The sequence below is a fragment of the Euprymna scolopes genome, chromosome 8 (genome assembly GCF_053919585.1).
Source record: "Euprymna scolopes isolate OS-2025 chromosome 8, ASM5391958v1, whole genome shotgun sequence".
NCBI classification, from domain to species: Eukaryota; Metazoa; Mollusca; class Cephalopoda; order Sepiida; family Sepiolidae; genus Euprymna; species Euprymna scolopes.
In genome coordinates, this window is record NC_136489.1 from 124,001,200 (window position 1) to 124,011,477 (window position 10,278).

At 34.1% G+C, this 10,278-nt stretch overlaps 1 pseudogene; it reads right to left on the reverse strand.

Annotated features, from left to right (window-relative positions):
• Positions 1 to 2,961: 2,961 nt before the first annotated feature.
• Positions 2,962 to 3,089, reverse strand: LOC145284184 (U2 spliceosomal RNA; annotated as a pseudogene).
• Positions 3,090 to 10,278: the final 7,189 nt, after the last annotated feature.

A 10,278-nucleotide genomic window follows, 5' to 3' on the forward strand; every position in this document is an offset into this window, starting at 1 on the left:
AAAATACACTATTTGTTGCTATCAATCTATTCCTTGATGTCTTGATTTTGTTAAAACAATGTATATATATATATATATATATATATATATATATATATATATATAAACTTTACTTCCTTCAGCTATAATCAAAACCGAAACCAAAACTTATGAGTAATTCTTGGTAAAATTATTTATGAAAAAATAAATGACTTAAGTGCCATCAGCTATATAATCGAAACTGAAACCAAAATTATGAAGAATTCTTGGTAAAATTATAAAAAAATTAAGTGACTTAAGTGCCATCAGCTATATAATCGAAACTGAAACCAAAATTATGAAGAATTCTTGGTAAAATTATAAAAAAATTAAGTTACTTGAGTGCCATCAGCTATAATCGAAACTAAAACTTCTTGAATTCTTGGTAAAATTATTTATGACAAGAAATGGAAGTACATAACAATTAAACGATCCAGATGTAAGCGTGACACAGAAAATAACACATGTGCTATCATATTAATCTATACTAGCGGGACCTGTGGAAATTCCACAGCGGCATTTTTCATATGTAATATATTGTTGCTGGGAATTCTGTCAGCATTCTGTTCAGCATGAATGAAGGCACAATCATATTATTCTAACCCTTTTATTAAAACTGTATCGCCCCCTTACTAAAATAATAACTTTGATATATTTCCTGGGTTGATTATTTCATTACAAACACACCATACAATTAACTCACATTTCATCATTTTTCATAAGTATTGAATATGTTACTATGTTCGACAATAATTTTTCATAATTTTAACCCACATTATCCCTCTCCCCTTACTTAAATAAAAGAAAAAATTGATATATTGTATGGGCTGATTATTTCATAAAAAAAAAACACTACTATCAACTCATATTTCATCATTTTTCATAATTCTTGGATATGGTACTAATTTCAACAATAACTTTTCATCATTTAAACTCACCATATCGCACACCTTACTAAAATATTAACTTTGATATATTGTCTAGGCTGGATATTTCATTACAAACTCACCAATCAATTAACTCACATTTAATCATTTTTTCATTATTCTTGGATATGTTACTAATTTCGACAATATTTTTAAATATTTTTAACCAACAATTTCGCCCAACCTTACTAAAATAATAACTGATATATTTGCTGAGCTGCTTATTACATTACAAACACATCAATCAATTAACCTCCATTTCATCATTTTTCATAATTCTTGGGTATGTTACTAATTTCGACAATTATTTTTCATAATTTGTACTTACATTATCGCCTCCTCCTTAATAAAATAATAATTTTGATATATTGTCTGGGCTGATAATTTCATTACAAACACACTAATGCATGAAATCACAGTTCATCATGTCTCATAATTCTTGGATATGTTACTTATTTCGACAATCGTTTTTCATTATTTTTACCCACATTTTCACTCCTCCCCTTTTACTAAATAATAACTTTGATTTATTGTCTAGGTTGATTATTCAATCACAAACACACCAATCAATTAACTCACATTTCATTTTTCATAATTCTTGGATATGTTACTAATTTCGACAATATTTCATAAGTTAAACGCACCTTATAGCTTCCATCCTTACTTAAATAACTTTGATATATTGTCTGGTCTGATTATTTCATTGCAAACACACTAATGCATTAAATCATATATCATTTTTCATAATTCTTGAATATGTTACTAATTTGGACAATCACTTTATATTTTTAACCCATATTATCAACCCCTCTACTACTAAAATAATAACTTTGATATATTGCCTGGGCTAATTATTTCATTATAAACACATCAATCAATTCCGAGTATTCTCATAGTATATATGTTCCACCTATCCTCTCCAATCCCGGGTGACCCCGCATATTCTGCTAGTATATAGCTTTCACCTATCTCCTATCCCAGGCGACGCTGGGTATTCTGTTACTATATGTTTTCCACCTATTTCATTCAATACTGGGCAACGCTTTCTGCTAGTGTATATTTGCACTCATCTCATTCAATCAAGACTGACTGCCACCCCTCTGTTAAAAATATACATGAAATAAGGTAATGTTTGAATCGTAAACTGTTTCAGCCATTTCCGGGACTGATTTTTATCCCCAACCCACTGCTAAAAATATACATGAAATAATGTAATGTCTAAATAGTAAACGATTTCAACCATTTCCGGGACTGACTTCATATCCTCAACCACACTGTTAAAAATATACATGAAATAAAGAAATGCTCAAATCGTAAACTTTTTCAGCCATTTCTGGGACTGACTTATCTCCCATCCTACTGTTAAAAATATACATTAAATAAAGTAATGTTTAATGCGTAAATGGTTTCAACCATTTCTGGGACTGATTTCATATCCCCCACCCAACTGTTAAAAATATACATGAAATAAAGTAATGCTTAATTCGTAAATAGTTTAAGTCATTTCCGGGACTGACTTCATATCCCCCACCCAACTCTTTACTTGAAATAAAGTAATGTTTAAATCATAAACTGTTTCAGTAGCTTTTCAAAATTAATGCATAAAAACATTAACACGGTTAGTGATTAGGCAACCATTGCTTCAACATGAATTTCTGAGTGAAATATCAGTCTCAGCATTCCAGTGACTAACCCCCCCCTTTCTTGGGCTTGGTTAATGGTGGAGAAATCCTTCATTACTGCTAATTTTTTTATTTTTGTTATTGACCATAATGCCCCTCTCTCTCAATTTTAAACTGATCTCATGTCCAACTTTGTCCTTGTGGGGACGCAAGTAAACAAACAAAAAAAAAATAATCAGAAGGGACATTTCTAGGGCATTTTGTAATTAAATCAGAAATTACTTTTCCCAGTTATGTTTGTAATATTAAAACTTTGTTACATTAAATATAGTACCTATTTACAATGCCTCCTCACGGTACAGCTTAAGACACCAGGGTCGTTTTTTAACATGAAGAAAAGGAACAAAAAATTGTCTAAGTTGTAAAGAATTTCTCCTCCACTAAGTGAGAAGAAGAAATTTAAATGTAGCATCTTAAGAACAGATACTACACTTTGATCTTGGCCAAAAGGCCAAGAACAAATCATTTTAATTAGCTTTACCTCAATAGCAACACCATTTTTTTTTTTTTTTTTTTTTTTTTTTTTAAGAATTGGAATACTCCACATTCCTTTTAAGTGGTGACAAGGTTTATTTGGAATGTTCCACTTTCCTTTTTAAGTGAATTATGAGATTAATATAAAAATAAGAAATGGAATTTTTTCATAACAACTAAACGACCCGGATGTAAGCGTGATACACAAAAGAACACACACGCTATCGTATTAATATATAGATAATAATTATAAAACTCAAATGATCTTGTAACAGATGTTGTAACCCAATATCCGGTTTACGACTTCTGGCTGTGCATGCGTACATAAACATAAACCCATAACGTAATACGGAAACGAACGATGTAAAAAAAATAAAAGCAGAAAGTATTAGTAATTGGTTATTTGGATAAGTTAAATGTGAAAAAAAAAATTGGGACGCTGAAAACGCAGTAAAAAATGTTTTATTGTCGCGTTGATTATTTATTTGTAACGCAAATTAAAAACATATTTACAAATAAATAATCAACGCGACAATAAAACATTGTTTTACGGTGTACGTTTTCAGTGTCTCAGTTGTTGGGGTTTTTTTTTGCGTTTAAATTAAGATATATCAAAATTTGAATTTAACTTTAAGTATTATGGTATCTGTTCAGTGCACATTTACCTATAAGTATGGCAAACCACTTATAATTCAATGGCTGTAAGTTTTTTTTTTTTTTTTTTCAAAAATAAACAATTATAAACAGACTGACTCATAGAAATCTCTATATTTTTTCATTTCAATATACTTTCATAGAAATGTTTCTGTTATGTCACAAAAAATTTTCATTGTGTCACGTGTCCATAGCTAATATAACATACTGACCCAACGGGTCACGGGTAGTCTAGTATATCGATGATAATAATAATATAGAAATAAATATTTACTATTAATACTTATTAAAAGAAATGTTTTAAAGAATATGTTAAGGTTTATAAATTTTTAAATATGCAGAGATAACTGATTCTAATCTAACTACTATATTTCTGATCTATGCAATAGGTGTACATATCTGATCAATTAATTCCTGTTTTCCCATAAGGAATTAACGCTCCATCACAGATGTTATTAAGGTCTTGAGTGTAATTTTGGCTGTTTTTCTCATTTATTCATATAGAAAGACGAATGGACCCTCTAAATTTAATTAATATTCTATTTGTATTCAGGATGCGAATAATTCTGCTGAACATAATAAATTAATAACTAATATATATCTATATTTTTATAAAGTAATAGGGTTCGTGTGTTTCTGTCTGTGTGTACAGCTCTCCATCATCAACGAAATATAAAGGAGGTAAGAGGGTAGATCTCTCCTGGTAGAGAAACATTAGAACCCATTTTAGGATGTTTCTGTTATAGGAGACATAAGAATCTTTGCCTAATTTCTTTATATACTAGTCTACAAACCACCCCCATATCGAATGACTTATGCTCATTTGCATATCACATTATATTAAATCTCTTTAACTAATTACCTCGACCTTATTACATATTGGAAATATTCTAATCATTTCAACTGTACTATTTACAAAATCTATTTAACATTTAATTATTTAATATATTTTCATTTAATTTTATATTCGATTTATTTCACTTTACGTATATTATCAAAACAATTCATTGGCGAGCAAAGCTTTATGTTTTGGGATTGTATTGAAAATGTAATGGAAATTTCAATTTCGTTCCGTTTTAATCTTTTATATTTTACTTGCCAATATAATTGAAAGAATACAATTCAACTATCGTAATTTTATATAAATAAACAAAAACAAATATTTTAAAATAAAACTTTATTAAAAAAGAAATAATTTTATTTTTAAATGAAAAAAATCAATTTAGTAAAATAATTGTATTAAACACCCCCAGCCTTGTCAGCAAACCTGTAAACCTATAAAAGTTAACATTTCGAATGTAAACAGTGATTTTTCGATTTTGTTAGCGCTTGCCGCAATTAAACACAATTAAAACGGAACTAACTTTATTTCCATTCTATTTTTTAAACAACCCCCAAAACATAACGCTCTCTTCCAGTTATAGCCAATTTTTTTTTAATTAAATAAAACAGGTCAAAATAAACAGATAAGCGCATTTTCTTTTACATTTTTCTTACAACCATTGTCATTTAACCAACTGCAGGATATCGTTACTTTTGTGGGGTTGTTTTGAAAATGGCACGGAGATTATAATTTCGTTCCAATTTAATCTTTCTGGTCGAGCCTATTTCGAAAGCCTGTTTATCATAGATTTGAACTACAAATAATTTATTACATTTTGATTATTACTATCTTAAGACTTAAAGCTTATATTTATTTCATTTTTCTATTTATATATTGAATTAGTTATTTCCAGTCTTATTTAAACTTAGTGCTTTCTTTAAACCGGATGAACCTTTTATAAAAATATGAGTTTAACGTAAAGAACACGAACAAGGTTTTATTCAACTGAATTTCTTCCAGTTTACTAACAAAATATATAAATTTAAAAGAGATATAAATAATAAAATAAAAAGGTTATGTAATTTAAAAGAAATACACGTACTCACAAAAGCAGAACTTTTTTTTACACATTTTTTTCTTTAAAACCATAACAATGAGACTAACAATTACCTAGATCTTAGTAATTATTTGTTTTAATAGAACTGTTTTAATTGTACTGTTTACTTAGTTAACCTAAGTTGGTATTACATTTATTTTACATTTACTTTTTTTTTAAATTATTACTTTTAGACTGTGGCGTTTACACCCGGAAGTAATGAGTCACACGTAGGTCGCTTTTATTCATTCCTTTTGGTCAAGATCAAAGTGTAGTATCTGTTCTTCAGATGCTGCACTTAAGATAATTTGTACCAGTCAATGGAGGGGAAACCCTCTATACTAGGACAATTATTATTTTTGGTAACCAGAGTGCCCCCTTTTTGCCTACTTTTAGGGGAGCTGGTTTTTTACCTCACATTAAAAACGGCCTTGTGTCTAATTTGCTCAGTGGGGGAGCAAATAAACACCATCTGTTCTTCAGATGCTGCACTTCATTTTCTTGTTCTCTTTCGGTGGAGGAGAAATCTTTCACGACTGAGACAATTTTTATTTTTGTACCTTTTCTCCACGTTAAAAAACGACCCTGGTGTCTAACTCTGTCCCGTGGGGAGGCATAGTAAATAGGTACAATATAATTGTTTATAATTGTACTATTCAGAAATATTATTTATAGTTCGTCCATTTCAGTTAGTATACATTTCCTTTACGCTTAATTAATTTACAATCATTAATATCGTTAAACAATTCCGTTTAAAACCGAAATTATGCCACCCAAACGAAGTAGAAACGAAAGTGAGGAAGAAAGAATGGAAAGATTGGAAGCTAATAGACTAAGAGTTGCTGCAATTCGCTCCAATGAAAACAATTCAGATAGAGAAAGACGTCTAGAACTTAACAGGATACGTCAAAGAGAAAGGAGAGCAAGACTGTCAGATTTGGAAAGAGAAACCCAACGTGAAGCTGACAGAACTAGACATGCTGTAAGGCGGTTAAATTCATCACAAGATGAAATTCAAGAAAGGCAAAGATATGCACTGGAAAGAGAAGCAATATTACGATCGAATGAATTATATGAGGTAAGTAGACGTACACAAGGTGAGTTGAGAGTGGCTCAACGACATCAGAATGAATCGGAAACCCAACGAAGCTTTCGCCTATACCAAGGGCAACAACAAGAGGCTGCATGGAGAGAGAGTATGACTTTGCCCCAGCAATTGACAGAAAACGAGGCAGCTAGACAACGAATGACTGCTTTGAGACACCATGAAATAGAACACTGCAATAGAAAAGGATTGCTCTACAACAAAAATGACTCTCTCACTACAGCTGATATAGGAAAAATGGACAAAGTATGTCAACATTGCTCAGCTGTAAAATTTAAAGGAGAAACCCCTGGTTGTTGTTCTTCTTCTGGCAAAGTTGTGCTTGATAGCTTTCCACCACTGCCTCAGTTGCTTCAAGATTTGCTCTCCGGCAATGGTCCCATCTCTAAAGATTTTCTGCAAAATCTACGCAGTTATAACAATTGTTTTGCAATGACATCATTTGGTCACAAAATTGCGGCAGTACATGGGTGGAATCCTTCTTTTAGAATTCGAGGCCAGGTTTGCCACCAGATTGGGAGTCTTTTACCACCTGAAGATGAAACAGCAAAGTTTATTCAAGTCTACTTCTTGGATAGTTTGGAAGAGGAACTACATAATCGGGGACGTGACAGTAGACTCAATAGAGACATTCTCCAAAGTCTGACTGAATTTTTACATGAGAACAACAGCTTTATTTGTCAGCTGAAAACAACAAAGGAGAGGATTGAAGAAGAACACTTGGTAGAACATAAAGTTGTCATAAGGGAAGACCGAAGGCCGCAAGAAGAGCATCCACGGCGATTCAATGCTCCAACAACAACGTATGAGATTGGAATATTAATGGAGAATGAACCAACAGCTAACCGGGATATTGTCTTGCGTTTTAGAAATGATACATTAAAATGGATTTCCGAACTACATCCCCTCTACGATACTTTAATGTACCCGTTAATGTACCCCTATGGTTCTCCATCTTACAACATCTACATGAAGGCATCCAATGGGCGAAAAGTTACCCAACAGCAATTTTATTCGTACCATTTAATGACTCGGCCTGGAAACTATTTTCTCTGGTACCGAAGGCTATTTCAACAATGGCTGGTGGATGTGTACTGCAAGATTGAAACAGAACGTTTACAGTTCCTGAGGCGTGAGCAACAGACCCTGAGAGCTGACAATTATAGCAACTTGAGAGATTCAATTCTTAGGGAGGATGGGAATCCAGAACAGTTTGGTCAACGAGTTGTACTTCCGGCAACTTATACAGGAGGCCCTCGATACATGTTTGAGCGTCAAAGTGATGCCATGGCATATGTTCGGCGAATGGGCCGAGCCGACCTCTTCATCACGTTCACAACAAATCCAAAGTGGACAGAAATTACAGAAAATTGTCTTCAAGGGCAAGACCCTCAGGATCGTCCAGATATTGTTGTCAGGGTTTTCAGGCAGAAGCTAAAAAAGTTACTTGAATTTATTAAAAAGGGAGGATTTGGCAGGCTGAGGGCTTTCCTGTACAGTATTGAATATCAAAAAAGAGGACTGCCGCATGCACACATCCTCACCTGGCAGGCCCCAGGCATATCTGCAGAGATCCCTGACAAAGAGGAAGATCCTGATCTTCATGCTAAAGTGATGGCACATATGGTGCATGGACCTTGTGGACCATTTAATCCAAATTGTCCATGTATGATTGACAACAAATGTTCCAAAAAATACCCAAAAGAATTTCTTCAGTGTACCAAGCAAGGCCAAGACTCTTACCCCAAGTACAGGCGAAGAAAACCAGAAGATGGAGGCCAGACTGGTACAATAAGGATGAAGAGAAATGGTCGGTATGTTAATCAAGAAATAACAAACCAGTGGATTGTTCCGTACAACAAGGTCCTCCTTCAGCAGTTCAACGCTCACATTAACGTAGAAATTTGCAGCTCGATCCAAAGCATCAAATATGTCCTCAAATACGTGAATAAAGGATGTGATCAAGCAGTGTTTGAACTACAAAGAACTGATGGAGCAGCTAACCAACAAGGCCAAGTACAAAGTCACATTGTGGATGAGATCCAGCAGTTCCAGAATGCAAGGTATGTCGGCAGTTCAGAGGCAGCCTGGAGGATATTGGAACATCCCATCCATGAACATTTCCCCCCAATTGTACAACTTTCTGTTCATCTTGAAAATGGGCAGCGTGTCATGTTCTCAGCTGATACTGCTCTGGAACGAGCCCAAGGTCCACCGCCTGCCACAACTTTGACAGCATTTTTTCAACTCTGCCATGAGGATGACTTTGCAAGGGGTCTCAAATACGTAGAAGTCCCTGAGTTTTACACTTGGAACAAATCGACAAAGAAATGGATGAGAAGAATGCGTGGGGTACAAGTTGAAGGTACTGAAAATGATGATGTATGGAAGGCACCATGCATTGGGAGAATCTACACGATTAGTCCAAAAGCAGGGGAGTGTTATTTCTTACGCCTGTTGCTCAATGAGGTTGCTGGTCCAACTTCATTTCAAAATTTGCGAGCATACAATGGTCAGGTGTTTGAAACATACAGAGCAGCGTGCCTTGCTCGAGGCCTTCTAGAAAATGACCATCACTTGCATCAAGCAGTAGGAGAGGCAAGTGCCACTCAATCACCTTCAAATTTGCGAAGCCTATTTGTGATAATTTTAACAGCCTGTGACCCAAGAAATCCTCTTGAGATCTGGATGGCTTTTCGTGATGTAATATCTGAAGACATTCTTCACAGATACAGGCAAGAAGTTAACAATCCAGAAGCAGATTTTAATGAGGACATCTACAATAAAACTCTTTGTCTAATTGAAGAAAAAGTTCTCCTTATGTGCGGTCAACCATTGGCAAGCTATGGATTACCTGCACCAATGCAAGGGAGAGATGAAAGACTCGCGAGAGAGTATCAACGTGAAGTTACTTATAATCTTGAAGAACTTCCCTACAAGCAGAAAATATGCAAGAAAAACTGACCGATTCTCAAAGAGAAGTTTACAATTCATTCATGGCAATGTTGGAAGCACAAGGTGAAATGAACAAAAACATGATGTTTCTTGATGCTCCAGGTGGTACGGGCAAGACTTTTGTAATCAATTTGATCCTTGCAAAGATTAGATCCATGAGAAAGATTGTGCTTGCGACAGCATTCAGTGGCATTGCTGCTACTCTACTACAAGGTGGCCGCACTCTTCACAGCACTTTTAAAGTACCCTTGGATACTCATCGAATGGATCAGCCAGTTTGCAAAATTACTGGTAACTCAGCCTTGGCAAATGTAATTAGAGACACCTCTGCAATCATTGTAGACGAAGCCCCAATGACGCACAAGAGTGCTTATGAAGCAATTGACCGAACACTGCAAGACATCACAGGAAACAAGAATCCCATGGGTGGCATTCCAACCTTATTTTGCGGTGATTTCCGTCAAATCCTCCCAGTAGTTAAAAATGGCACAAGGGCTAACATTGTCAATGCAAGTTTGAAACAATCCTATCTCTGGAGGCACGTT